At 39.7% G+C, this 13,734-nt stretch overlaps 1 protein-coding gene across 2 annotated transcripts in view; it reads right to left on the bottom strand.

The window, feature by feature from the left end:
- The window catches only part of CSGALNACT2 (chondroitin sulfate N-acetylgalactosaminyltransferase 2), a 49,277-nt gene extending 38,819 nt beyond the window's left edge, over positions 1 to 10,458 (bottom strand). For both annotated transcript variants that reach the window (XM_039257761.1, XM_039257762.1), the window contains exon 1: positions 10,321 to 10,458. The gene's annotated coding sequence lies outside the window, so the exon portion shown is untranslated. The remainder of the gene's footprint in view (positions 1 to 10,320) is intronic.
- Between the last annotated feature and the right edge of the window lie 3,276 nt (positions 10,459 to 13,734).

The following is a 13,734-nucleotide window of genomic DNA, read 5'->3' as shown; positions in this document are numbered from 1 at the left end:
GCACTGGGTGTTACATGGAAACCAATTTGACAATAAACTATTTGTAAAAAAAAAAAAAAAAAGAAATAAAATTTAAAATGAAAAAGTAAAAAAAAAAAAATGCTGATTGCACCCTGTGAAGGAACCTATTGAGGAGCTTTTTCTTTTGTGATTATGGGAGCAAACACTGTGTTTCCTGAAAGACCTGTTTTTCTTGATACTTCGCCTTAAACAAGCTACTGACCCCTGCCCACAAAGAACTAACTTCACCCTTTTTATGCTAAAAACATTGTCTTTATGCTAAAGATACCTTCCTTCCCCATAGGATAAGCATCTAAATCCCCTACCTCAATCACTATTGATAAAGATTATGCAGGAGTCTTCTACAAATCTATGTTCCGGGAAATTCTTACATATCAAAGAAGTTTGCCATTAGAAATCACTGTCTAAGGCAAATGCCACTTCTGTGCTGTCCCCCAAACACTTAATTATAAAGTTGAGCCCCAGTCAGAGTGGAGACTCCCGCCTGGTGATAAGAAAGATTCTCGCAGCTCTCTCATCCTTCCCTTGCCCACACAGTCCATCCTTCAGGGACCCCTGGAACCAGCTGGAGCCGGTCTCCGGCAGTATATGACTTGTACTCTGAAAACTACAAAACATTGTTGAAAGAAATTAACAAAGATTTAGGTAAATGGAAAGACACCTATGTTCATGGATGAGAAGACTTAATGTTATTACAACAGCAATATTCTCCAAATTGATTTACAGATTCAACACAATCCTCTTGAGAATCCAACTAACTTCTTTACAGAAGTTGACAAGCTAATCCTAAAATTCATATAGAAATTCAAGAAACCTAGGATAGCCAAAACAGTCTAGACAAAGAAGAGTGAAACTGGAGGACTTACACTTCCCCATTTCAAAACTTACTTCTAGATAATGTGGTACTAGTATAGGAACAGACATACAGATCAATAGAGTTTAGGGTCCAAAAATAGACCACATTAATTGATTTCAACAAGGTAGAGAGGTAATTCAGTGGAGAAAGAATAGTTTTTTCAATAAATGGTGCTAGGACAACTGGATAGTCACATGTAAAAGAATGAAACTTCACACTATATTAGAAAATGAACTCAAAGTGGGTCAAAGATTTAAATTAAGAGTTAAAAAACATAAAGCTCTTTACAAAACCTAAGTATAAATCTCTGTGGCTTTTAATTAGGCAATGATTTGTTAGATATGACACCAAAAGAGTAAAGACAAAATAAATAAATTCGACTTCATTAAAATTAAAAACTTTTATACTGCAAAGGATATCATCAAGAAAGTGAAAAGACAATTACAGAATGGGGGAAACTATTTGTAAATCGTATATCTGATAGGGGTCTGTGTCTAGAATATACAAAGAACTCTTATCACTCAATATCAAAAGGATAAATAATACAATGGGCAACAGATCTGATTAGACATTTCTCTAAAAAGATTAACAATGGCCTAGAAGCACATGAGAAGATGGCTCAACATTATTAGCCAAGAGGGAAACACATACCAAAACTACAATGAGATAACTACTTCACATCCACTAGGATATAATTCAAAATGAATCACAGATATGAATGAAAAACCTAAAACTACAAAAGTAGAAGCATAAGTGAAAATCTCTGTGACCTTAAGTTATTATGCAAAGATTTCTTTGATAGAACAGCAACATAACTAAAAAACTGGACTTTGTCTAAATTTGTTAACTGATGCTCTTTGGAAGATGCTGTTACGAGAATGAAAAGACAAGTCACTGATCTAGAGAAAACAGGTGCAAAGCATATTTCTGACAAAGGACTTGTACTCAGAATACATACTTAACCACTATCAAAATGCAATAACAAAACAAACACAACTCAATTAAAACTTGGCAAAATATTTGAGCAAACACTTCAAATAGGAACATGAAAAAAATGTTCAACACCCTTAGTCATTAGAGAAATGCAAATTCAAACCACAATGAGATACCATTACATGGAATGGCTAATTTTAGAATGACTAAAATTAAAAAGACTGATGTTAGTGACAATGTGGAAGAACTAGAACTTTCATATACTGCTGGTAGGAATTTAAGATGGTTTTACACAGTTTGCTAACAAGTTAAACCATAAGCCTATCATGATTGTGTCCTTTCATTCTTAGATATTTATCTGAGAAAAATGAAGGCATATGTTCATACAAAAATTTGTACACAAATGCTCATTGCAGCTTTATATGTAACAACCAAAAACTAGGAACAACTCAAATGTTTATCAACAAGTGAATGGATAAACAAACTGGTATAGCCATACTGATACATGTATCATCATCGGTGAATCTCTGTAATTATTCTCAGTCAGTGACAGAAGCTCAACAACAAAAGAGTACATACTGTATAATTCTACTTATATAAAATTCTAGAAAATGTAATTTGTAGTGACAGAGAGAACATTAATCAGTGGTTGTCTGGGACTAGGGGTGGGCTGAGGAAGTGGTAACAGTAAGAAATTATAAAAGAGCACAAAGAAATGTTTGGGAGTGACAGATAGGGTCTATAATTTTGACTGTGGTGATGATTTCACAGGGTATACATATGTTCAAATGATCAACTTGTATACGTTAAATATGTATAGTATACTGAATGTCTATTATACCTCAGTGAAGATATTGTAAAAAATCAGATTTAGTTTTAGTAGTAGCGCCAGAGGCATTTTAAAGAAAACTCCATTTTGTTAAGACAAGCATGAAGGTTTGCTGACTACAAGTTTGAACTTAAAGAACAAAAATAAGAGGGGCGCCTGGCTGGCCCAGTCGGTGGAGCATGCAGCTCTTGTTCTCGGGGTCGTAAATTTGAGCCTGGCCACGCTGGGTATAGAGATTACTTAAAAAATTAAAAATCTTAAAAAAACACAACAACAACAAAAAAACAAAAACAAAAATAAGCAACACTTACTCTCCCAAAAAAGTAAAACTCATATTACTCTAAAGGTCTCATTACATCTTTTCTATTTGCCTTATGATTTTGAGACAAAAGAAGATCACATAACACAGGTCATTCTAAGGCACTGATACCTACATTATAATATGGCCTTTAAGCAGTTTCTACTCAATCTTTTGATTCCATAATTTTGTAGTACTAATACATATTTCATATATAATTTCCATGATACTTAAACACTACAATGTTTGCCTACTGCCTTTTGCAAAATACAAGCAATTCATTCGAATCTATTTAATTTAAAAGTTCTACTCTGAGGGTTCCTGGCTCAGCTGGTGAAGTGTCCAACTCTTGGTTTTGGCTCAGGTCACAAACTCACGGTTTGTGGGTTTGAGCTCCGTGTTGGGCTCTGCACTGACAGCGAGCCTGCTTGGGATTTCTCTCTCTGCCCTTTCCCCACCTTGCTCTTTCTCAAAAAAATAAACATAAATAATTAAAAATTCTCAATTCTGAAGATAAAAACGGAGAGGGAGGCAAATCATAAGAGATTCTTAAATACAGAGAACAAATTGAGGGCTGCTGGAAGGGTGTTTGTTGGGTGGGGGATTGGGCTAAATGGGTGATGAGCATTAAGGAGGGCACTTGTTGGCATGAGCACTGGGTGTTATATGTAGAGGATGAATCACTAAATTCTACTTCTGAAACCATTGTTACACTATGTTAATCTGGCTTTTAATAACGTTTTTTTTTTAAAAGTTCTATTCTGTATAATCTTCCTAAATTTCTGTAAAATTTCTTACTAAAGTTTTCAAAAACGGAATTTATAATTTTTAGTTCATTTTTTTACAAAACAAAAAGTCACAGCATTATTTGGAAAACATAAGCACTGTCAGAAAAACCAAACTAAGACATTATGAAGTATAAATATTTGTAAGGGAAGGAATTAGAATCTTTTATTCCTTGAGCAATTGATGAGTTACAATGATACATGGATTCTTTAACATGTCAGTGAATAAGTGGTTTGTATTTAGAGATAAAAAGTACTGATCACCAGAAGGTAGCACTCATTCAACAAATGTTTGAGTATGGAGTGCCTGGGTGACTCACTCGGTTAAGCGTCCGACTTCGGCTCAGGTCATGATCTTGTGGTTTGTGGGTTAGAGCTCTGCGTCAGGTTCTGTGCTGACACCTCAGAGCCTGCAGCCTGCTTCAGATTCTGTGTCTCCCTCTCTCTCTACCCTTTCCCTGTTAGTGTTCTGTCTCTCAAAAATGAATAAAAATGTTTTAAAAAATTAAAAAAAAATTTGAGTACCTACTGTGTTTTAGGCACTGCAATGGACTGAATGTTTCTCTCAGACACTCATATGTTGAAATCCTAACCCCCAATGTGTTACTTATAAGGGGATAAGGCCTTTGGGAGGATAACTAGAGGTCATGAGGGTGCAGCGCTCTTAAATTGGATTAGTGCTCTTATGAAAGATATCCCAAAGAGCAATGAATGTAGCCCTTTCTGCCATCTGAAGAAACAAGTTGGAGTCTATAATCCAGAAGAAGGCCTTCACCAGAACTCAACTATAACTGGTACCTTGATCTCAGATTAAGAAAAATAAATGTCTTTTGTTCATAAGCCAGTCTATGATACTTTGTTATAGCTACCCAAACTAAGACAGTCACTGTATTGGATGCTAAGAACAAATAATACCAGAAGGTTCACTTTGACAAATATTTCTGGGGAAAACTATATTCAAGGTACCCAGATTTCAGCAAATCTCATGCTATCATTAAAAGTAAAACAGAAAAACGTGTCAAAAGCAGCCTGTGGCACAGTAAAAACAACTCAAAAAGTCAAGTGTGACTTGATTCAAAAGTCAATAGCAGGGTGATCTTGGGCATAATACTTAATCTATATGGGCTTCATCTATAAAATAATTTATTTGGATGGCCAAGGTTCCTTCCAAGATATTTCAATTCCTTTGATTAAAGTAAAAATACACACACACACACACACACACCTTATTTTTTGAAGGACAAATCTGATTTAATGCACACGCTTTTTAATCCAGCAATTCACAATTCCACTTTAAAGACTTTTAAGACTTCATACTATAGAAATACTTACACTAGCATATAGGCACACACATAAGATGTTTACTACTGCTACATGTAACAGCAAAATAAAAGCAACTTAAAGTCTATCAATAAGAGAAAAAAAGGGTAGGTAAATTGCAGACATTTATACAACAGAGCATTTAAAAGGAATGAGGTAGATCTAGATGTGTTGACACAGATAATACCTACAAAATGGTATTAACAGATTATAAACCTTTCTTTCAGTTTATCTTGTCTGTGTAATAGGTTTGGGAGCCAGATAGCCTAAATTCATACATCTGCTCTATCACTTTCTAATTCTTCATTATAGATAAATTCTTTAATTCTATAAGCTTCAGTTTTCTCAGCTGTTAAGTAGAAATAATTATAGAACCTACTTGCAGTGTTATGGTAACAATCAAGTAAAACATGACAAGTGCTCAGTAAGTGGTGGGTGTTATTTCCCTTATGCAAAGTTTTGTTTTGTTGTTGTTGTTAATGGAGTCAAATCTATCAGTCTCTTCCAGCATGACTTCTCGATTTTAGCTTTTGTAGTGAAAATAATCCTAATATAAAACTCATTTTCTCAAATAACCTTTTTTTTTTTTTTAATGTTTTTTTAGGGGTGCCTGGGTGGCTCAGTCCATTAAGCGTCCGACTTCAGCTCAAATCACGATCTCACTGACAGTGAGTTCGAGCCCCACATCAGGTTCTGTGCTGACAGCTCAGAGCCTGGAGCCTGCTTCAGATTCTGTGTCTCCCCCTCTCTCTCTCTATCCCTCTCCCACTCACGCTCTGTCTCTGTCTCTCAAAAATGAATAAATGTTTAAAAATTAAAAAAATAAATAAATGGTTTTTTTTTTAATTTATTTCTGAGAGAGAGCGAGCGAGCATGAGCAGGGGAGGGGGGAGGGTCAGAGAGCAAGAGAGGGAGACACAGAATCCGAAACAGGCTCCAGGCTGAGCTAGCTGTCAGCACAGACCCCGATGCGGGGCTTGAACCCACAAACCGTGAGATCATGACCTGAGCCGAAGTCGGATGCTCAACCGACTGAGCCACCCAGGCTCCCCTCAAATAACCACTTCTTACCATTTATTAAACAATCCATCCTCTTGTCACTAATCTGAAATTTGACTTCTATCATAAGCAAAATTCCTATACGTATGGAGGTCTATTTCTGGCTCTAAACCAGGGATTAACAAACATTTCAGGTAAAGGGCCGGACAGTAACTCTGCCTTGCAGCACAAAAGCAGTCACAGAAAATGTGCAAATGAATAGCTGTATTCCGATGGATACTGAAATGTAAACTTCCCATAATTTTCATGTCACAAAGTATTCTTCTTTTAGGTTTTTTACCCCCCAAGCACTTAAAAATATAGAAGTCACTCTTAGGTCACAGGTCATACTAAAATAGGTTGCCAACTTGTGCTCTAAATCTTTACATTTAATACATTCTTAGAATTTTTTATATTTCCAAAACTCTACAAAATAAATACATGTGAGAAAAATGTTAAACATGATATAAGGCCATACAGTGAAACCTCTCCCTCCTATCCCAGAGGCCCAGGTCCCTTCTGCAGTGTGTATCCTTCCAAACCTACTGCCACTATTAAACATCCCAGCATAAGCAGCCTTATATATACATGACTTTACACATATTATTTCACCCATAGGATAAATCTCTGAAAACAGAACTGCTAGGTTAAAATTTCTTACAGTATTCATTTTGGCATGTAATTGATCAGTCTCGATAGCCTTTCCCTTGCTCAGGGTAAGTCTTCCAACATGGCTTTATCTGTATCTCACCTTCTTAACCAACTTTTAAAATGGTAAATATTTGTTCCAGATTACAGACTTTAAACTATAACTACTATGGTCAATGAATCCTTCCTCAGCATTCCATTATAGTTCTTAGCTTATTGTTATCAATGTCTTAGAGTTAAGAAATAAGTTATACTATTTTCTTTAGTCTCTGTTTCTTGAATTCCAGATCTATTTTTCTTGGATTAATTTTTCACTTGATAGAGTACATCCTGGGATATTCCTAGTGGGTATGGGTGAAAATGACTTTATTTTGCTTCCACTTTTTTTTTTTTTAATTTATTTGAGAGACAGAGAAAATGCATGCAGGAGGAGGGGCGGGGAGAGAGAGAGAGAGAGAGAGAAGGAGAATCTCAAGCAGGCTCTGCATTGTTAGTGCAGAGTCCAACGTGGGGCCTGAACATGAGAAACTGTGGGATCATGACCTGAGCCAAAATCAAGAGTTGGATGCTCAACTGAGTCACCCAGGCACCCCAACCCAATTTTGCCCCCACTTTGAATGCCAGGTTGGTTAGGGATAAATTTCTGAGTCTAAAATATGCCCCAAGAGCACTATTTAAACACTGCTCCACTGTTATCTAACATTCCATGTCCCAAATTAGAAGTCTAACTGCATTATCTCATTTTCACTCCTTTACAGGTAACCATATATTTCTCTTTGGAAGCTTATGAGATTGTATACTTATTTATCCATGAAGTTCATAAATTTCATTGGAATGTATCTAGGTGTATCTATCAATACTCGTTTAAGGCCCTCAGTATGTCTAGTCCATTCATAAACTCAGATACTTCTACTAAGACAAATTTCTTTTCTTTCTTTCCTTGACATAGTATTTTATTTCCATTTTACCATAAGGTAAGAATGGGAAATCTGGCATCTATTGTGAATTGTGAGGGGAGGAGAATGAGAGAATAGGAGCTGTTTGCACAGCCAGAAACCTTCAACCTGTGCCACATCTTTCTACAAGCTCTCTGAAAAGGTTATGCTTACTGATCATCCCCACTACACAGATGAAATGGAGACCTGAGAAGGAAGGGCTGATTTACATTTGCCAGTACTTTGTTTCCCGATACATTTTTCTGTTTGGCTCTGAATGACCAAGATTCTGCCTGGATACGCCTACCCTCATGATCTCTGTGGTTATTTCTCCCCTTCTAATTTCTATTCCTTCCTGGAATTGCTGTTAGATGTGCATTGACTCTTTTGGATCTATTTTAGCTATTTTTCATTCTGTGTTTTACTATGTTTTAATATTCAAGAACTGATTGCTTGTTTTCAGGACAGCCTGTTCAACAGGCATGGTGTCCTCCCAAATCTGAGCATACTAATATTAATTTTAAAGTTTTGTTTCTTACATCAACTCCGTTGCTTCAGGTCTAGTTCTTGTTATTTGTTCCATCTGGGGCATCTTTCACATGCCACAGATTTCTGCTGTCTATCTCCCTCCCGCCTCATATAAAAGTTTCTGATTTAAATGTTTCTGTTTCTGATATAAATGTATCAGCATCTCAGTATACACCAAAATCATTGTACTCCTGCATTAAATTCATATTTGTAAATAACCCTATAATTCAATTTTACATTTACACTTAGTACTTGTACAGTATGACAGCAATGCTAAGTTTACTGACTTGCAATCCCATGATTCTTCAATCCATTTTTAGTCATATCCTTTTGGTGTTTCGTTTCCCCTAACAACGACCGATTTGAGTAACACTGTTCTTACCTAACCGTTATGCAATAAGCTTCAGGGACAGATCATCACCAGCTCTCCCTAGCAGACTTATTAGACAGTTAAACAAGTAATGACAGTCTGGTAGAAGATTGTCATAGGTGTGCAATCCAAAAAATAAATAACAATAGGGTAATAAATCACTTAAGTCTTGAACTCATAATAGTTATACTTTTTACCCATCTTTAATGTTATATAAGTTAAAAGTAACAAATTCTATTGAAAAAGAAAAGAGTCCTGGTTGGTTAAAACAATTTTCTGCCTACCTTAGTATAGTTATTTCACAGCTGACAGAAATGCACACAAGTGTGTGTTCACCAAGAACATTTACAAGAATGTTCCATAGCATTCCTCAAAATACATAATTAACAAAAATTGGAAACAAATAGCCATCAACAAAAGAACAGTCATATGGTCATACAATGGAATACTAAACAGCAATAAAAAAAAATGAACTACTGATACATGAAACATCATGGGTGAATCTCACAGGCAATGTGTGGAACATTCTGCATGAATCCATTAACATCAAGCTCAAAACAGACAAACCTAAGAGTTGATGGCAGAAATCGGGGAGAAGGGGGGCGGCAGCAGTAAAACTTGGAAGAAGCAGAGGGAAACTCCTGGGATGATGGAATTGTTCTATAAGTATAATTTCACCTAGCTTGTGGTTATACAAGTCAATAAATATTAACTGAGCTGTATAAGAAAGATTTATGAACTTGATGACTTCATATGTATATCTCAATAAAAAAGTTAAGAAAGACAAAAACGTAATTTCCAAACTATTTGGAACTAAAACTGTGTGTACTGATGTCAAAATTTCCCAAGCCATAAATACTGGAAACCCGAAATCCTTTTTACCTTTTTTTTTTAGTCACAAGAGAGTTTTTAAAAAATGGTACCAGAAGAACCATACAAAATGAAGGTTAACATTCTCAGTCATAAAATACTTGGTTTCCCACCTCCAAGTTTGGAAGTATGGTTTTAATGCGACATCTAAAGACAACATTAATTCCATGAGAAATGAAGGCCCAGTTCCCCAGAACCTTCAATGAGGTTAAAAATGTCCACACACTGCACATAAATCTCAAGAGCAGGCTGAAGGATAAAAGCTGAAGATTTATAATCAATGTTTCATCCTGTCATCACAAATAAAAGCATCACTACCGGCGTTCACAAATGATTCCGCAGCAAGGTGTTCGGCCACAGTGCAATTTTCCAGATGCCGTCTGAAAATACAAGAAGGTGCCTGCCCTGTGGTGTCCTCGGCCCCACTCAAGTCTACACAAACGTGCATCTTTTAAAGGTGCCTGGTGTCTGGCAGAAGCCGCGAGGGGCTGCTGTCAGCGGATTCTACTTAACGCAATAAAGGGGTAACAGCTGACTGCAAAGTTTATGCACTGAGAGAAGCAGGGATGGTGCTGAGTTAGAGCTTTAAAAGAAAAAAAAGTGACAAAAATAAAACACACCCAAACCAACGGTCTCTGACAGCATCGTTCTCAACAGAAAACTCAAATCGCTCCGAAAAACTGTGGCTTTTCCTGACACCGCAGCGGTCTCCGGAGGGCTTCTCCAGGAGGCGACCCCATCCGGACAGGACCCCCTCTTGTCGGAGGGCTCGTCGGAGAAAGTGACCCGACCCGGACAGAAGGGACCCACAGCCCTTGGCCCGCACCGCTTGGGCCCGAGTCGCGAGAGCCGCGCGGGGAGGCAAGGCCGGGTGGGGCCGGGTACTCACCGCGTTCCTCAGTCCTCGCAAGGCGACCGCCGCCCCGCCGCCTCCTCCCCGGCAGCGGGCATACCCCGGCGGCGCCCCGCGCACAGGGGAAGCAGCCACCTCACAGCCCACGGCACGCCGCGGCGCCGACAACCGCCACTTCCGGCGCGCGTGAGGAAATGAGACAGCCGCTGCGGCTCGCGCCGGTCCCGCCCCGCCCACGCCCACGCCCAACACCGACAGCCCCGCCTTAGCCCCGCCCACTCCCCGCCCGCACCCAGTGTCAGGCAGAGGAAGCTCAGTAACTGGCATACAATACTGATTAATCGATTATCTGTTTAAAATATGTATGTATGTGGTTCCAAAACGATATGTAGAGACCAGGAGAGTGCCCTAGACAGAAAACCGTTCTCCCTGAAGCAAGAGTCTACAGGGACGGGAGTGCCAGCTCTAGCGGACCGCTGACTTTGCCAGAGGGCGAAACTCAGCTGAGGATGGCAGCGCTGTACTGTCCGGGACCCCTGTCCTGGAAGCCCGAAGGGGCGAGGAGTGCCTTCGTGGGCTAAGGACGGACAGGTCGCCAGAGGTGTCCGAGCGTCCTAGCGTGTACTGGGCTGCGCGCGAGGCCCCAGCGAGGAAGTCCTGAGCTGCCACTGAACCTTTAGCCATTCCGTTTCTTTGGACCTGGGTTTCCTTATATGCGAAACGAAGGATTAGAGGTAGACATTCTAGAAGACGGCGTGAGATCTGATATTGCATGATTTTAGTGAGTGGAAAAAAAGAAAGCCCTCACTAACACCCCCTCCACTCAACTGCTTATTTTAGGGACATCCCCAGGGCACTTTGTCCAGCCCTGGAGAGTAATGGTCTGAGCAGAGGAGGGGATGCCAGACAGCGCGGCCCCTGCCTATGTCTGGGTAGGACCCGGAGGCGCTAAGAGCAGCGCTGGGGTCTGCCTCTCACCAGGTTCTGCTTTCGTTATAGGGCTACCTTGGCAGGTTACCACACTTAGCCTCTCTAAGCCTGTTTCCTCAGCGGTGTTGTAGTAACAACAGCATATGCTTCCTAAGGTGGTTGTGAGGGTTAAATACAATTTTGTATTTGAAGTCTTTGGCACTGTGCCTGGCGTATGGCAGGCAGTTGGAGCTCACTGTCACCAACAAGCACATTAGTCAGAGCAGAAGACTGAGGTGAGTCTGGGATGCATCCTGTAGAAGTGGCATTCCTCGGAGTATCTGCTCCTAATCACTGCTGTCTTCCTTGGACGATGGTTATTGGGATGTCTTTAACACAGCTGTTCTCCTCAGATATGTCTTGTGGGAAATCATACCAGTAAGAGAGTCCGGATAGTCTACTTCTAAGTCAGGCTTGCTGAATATGCAACTTCTTCCCAATTTCAAGGTGTCACTACTCACATCATTTTTTCTCGCATACCATTTCTGAGCAACTGTAAACATAGTTTTAACACTCCTTCCTCCTAACCTGGTCCAAGAGTAAATAATTCATCTAGTCATAGATTCCATGGGTCTGTGACCTTCTGAACACATAGTAATGTTCAATAAATGTGAGTGGAATTGATTAAAATAAGAACACACAAGGGTCTCTCCCTTATCCAGAATCTCTGCCACTTGACTAGCCCCTTGGGCAGATGGCATGAGTGACTAATTTTGCTAATTAAGCTTTCTGTCTGGATGCCTGGCTATGCTCTAGTATAGCAAGCGGCCTTGTGTGAGTCTACTCAGTATAAATTAGTTATCTAGTACTAAAACCTGCCATGAGTGTTTGTCCTGTAAGTCTGAGCTCCCAACTTAGGAGTGTGAATGCAGAGGTGAAGTATTTTGTCTTGGGAGAATTAGAGGGTGGGTACAGAGCACAGCATTGGTGGATTTGAGAGGATAAGGCAGACATTCTTTAAATGCTTAAGGTGTTATTTCAAGTAAATATAAATGGCAGGCCACTGAACTGTCTGGGGATTATATTCCCAAGCTGGCAGCTTTGAAGTTCTCAATCCAAGTTCACTACATGTTCTTAGTTAAGATGTTATAATCGGCCTGTACTTGACATTCCTGCTGATGGCCCTTAGGAATTCCATAGAAAAAAAGAGTATCTGGATCTTGTCCTCTAGCCTCATATCCAATAATGGCAAATGCTTGGGCTGTTCTTTATGTTGTCCCTAGACACTTTAAATTGGCTGAGCTTATCTGTCTCCTAGGGCAGGGACAGCACCCCTAAGCCAGACACAGGGCCTGACCCATTACAGGTGCTCACTGCATACCCACGGATATGTGAATGAATGAATGAATGCATAATGGTAAATTCTACAGCTCTAACTTTCCTCTAATGGGGGCCAAAGTAACAGCATGAGAAGTCTATACTTTCACTAACCAGATGCAAAACAGGCTCATTTCCTAATGTGCTGCAATGCACAGTAAAATCACTCCACTCCATGTTAAACATTCCATTCTTTCTCTACTTCCACTAGCCTTCTAAGTGCTGGGCTTTCTTTTTTATTCATAGTGTTTGTTTTTCTTCCTTTATCCCATACTTTCCTTACTGATCATTCTGCATAGCCACATCTGGCACAGGCTGAGGGTGCACTCAGCAGCGCTGGTTTTCCCAGTGCTCCTTCCATTTTAATCGCTCTAATCCTCTTGACATCCCCGTGGAGTAGTTTATGGTCCTCTGTTTACAGTGGAGAAGACAGAAACTCTGAGAGGAAACTGCAGAGGCTCTCCCAGGACAGAACCTGACATGAAATGGAAGCAATGGGGTTAGGGTTTGTTGTCACTTCTTGTAAACTGTTATTCGAATCCTGCATTAGAACTGTTGTTTTTAAAATATTTGATTCTGCCACCAATGGATTTAAGTTGTTAGTGTTTTATTATTTTTTAAATTGTTACACTAAATGTGTGTAATTTAAATTTGGAGAGAAGATAATGGATAATTCAAACCCTTTGGCAGCTAATAGGTGATCTACTGGGGAGCATAAAATAAGTAGTTCCATTGAGAAAAATACTAAAGGACAGTTGTGGCATATTAATATCAGAAGAATGTAGTGTTCCCTCCCGCCCCAATCTCCAATCTGAGGCTTTGTTTTTAACTATAAACCTTTCCCACTCCACTAGTCTACTTTTGAGCTCCTGCCAAATGAAAGTGATGGAGGCTGGGGCGCCTGGGTGGCTTAGTCAGTTGAGCGTCCGACTTTCGCTTGGGTCATGATCTCGCAGTTCGTGGGTTCGAGGCCCGCGTCGGGCTCTGTGCTGACAGCCAGCTCAGAGCCTGGAGCCTATTTCGGAGTCTGTGTCTCCCTCTCTCTCTGACCCTCCCCTGCTCACGCTGTCTGTCTCTCTCTCTCTCCTAGAAATAAATTAAAAAAAAAAAAAAGAAAGTGATGGAGGCTGACTCCCTTGCTGTTGCAAGCTCTGGTTAGCCTTT

This window comes from Hyaena hyaena, unplaced genomic scaffold (genome assembly GCF_003009895.1).
Source record: "Hyaena hyaena isolate Hyena2069 unplaced genomic scaffold, ASM300989v1 scaffold_631, whole genome shotgun sequence".
In the NCBI taxonomy this organism is placed as follows: Eukaryota; Metazoa; Chordata; class Mammalia; order Carnivora; family Hyaenidae; genus Hyaena; species Hyaena hyaena.
The sequence above is the reverse complement of the archived record's forward strand: the minus strand, read 5'-3'. Positions and strand labels throughout refer to the sequence as shown.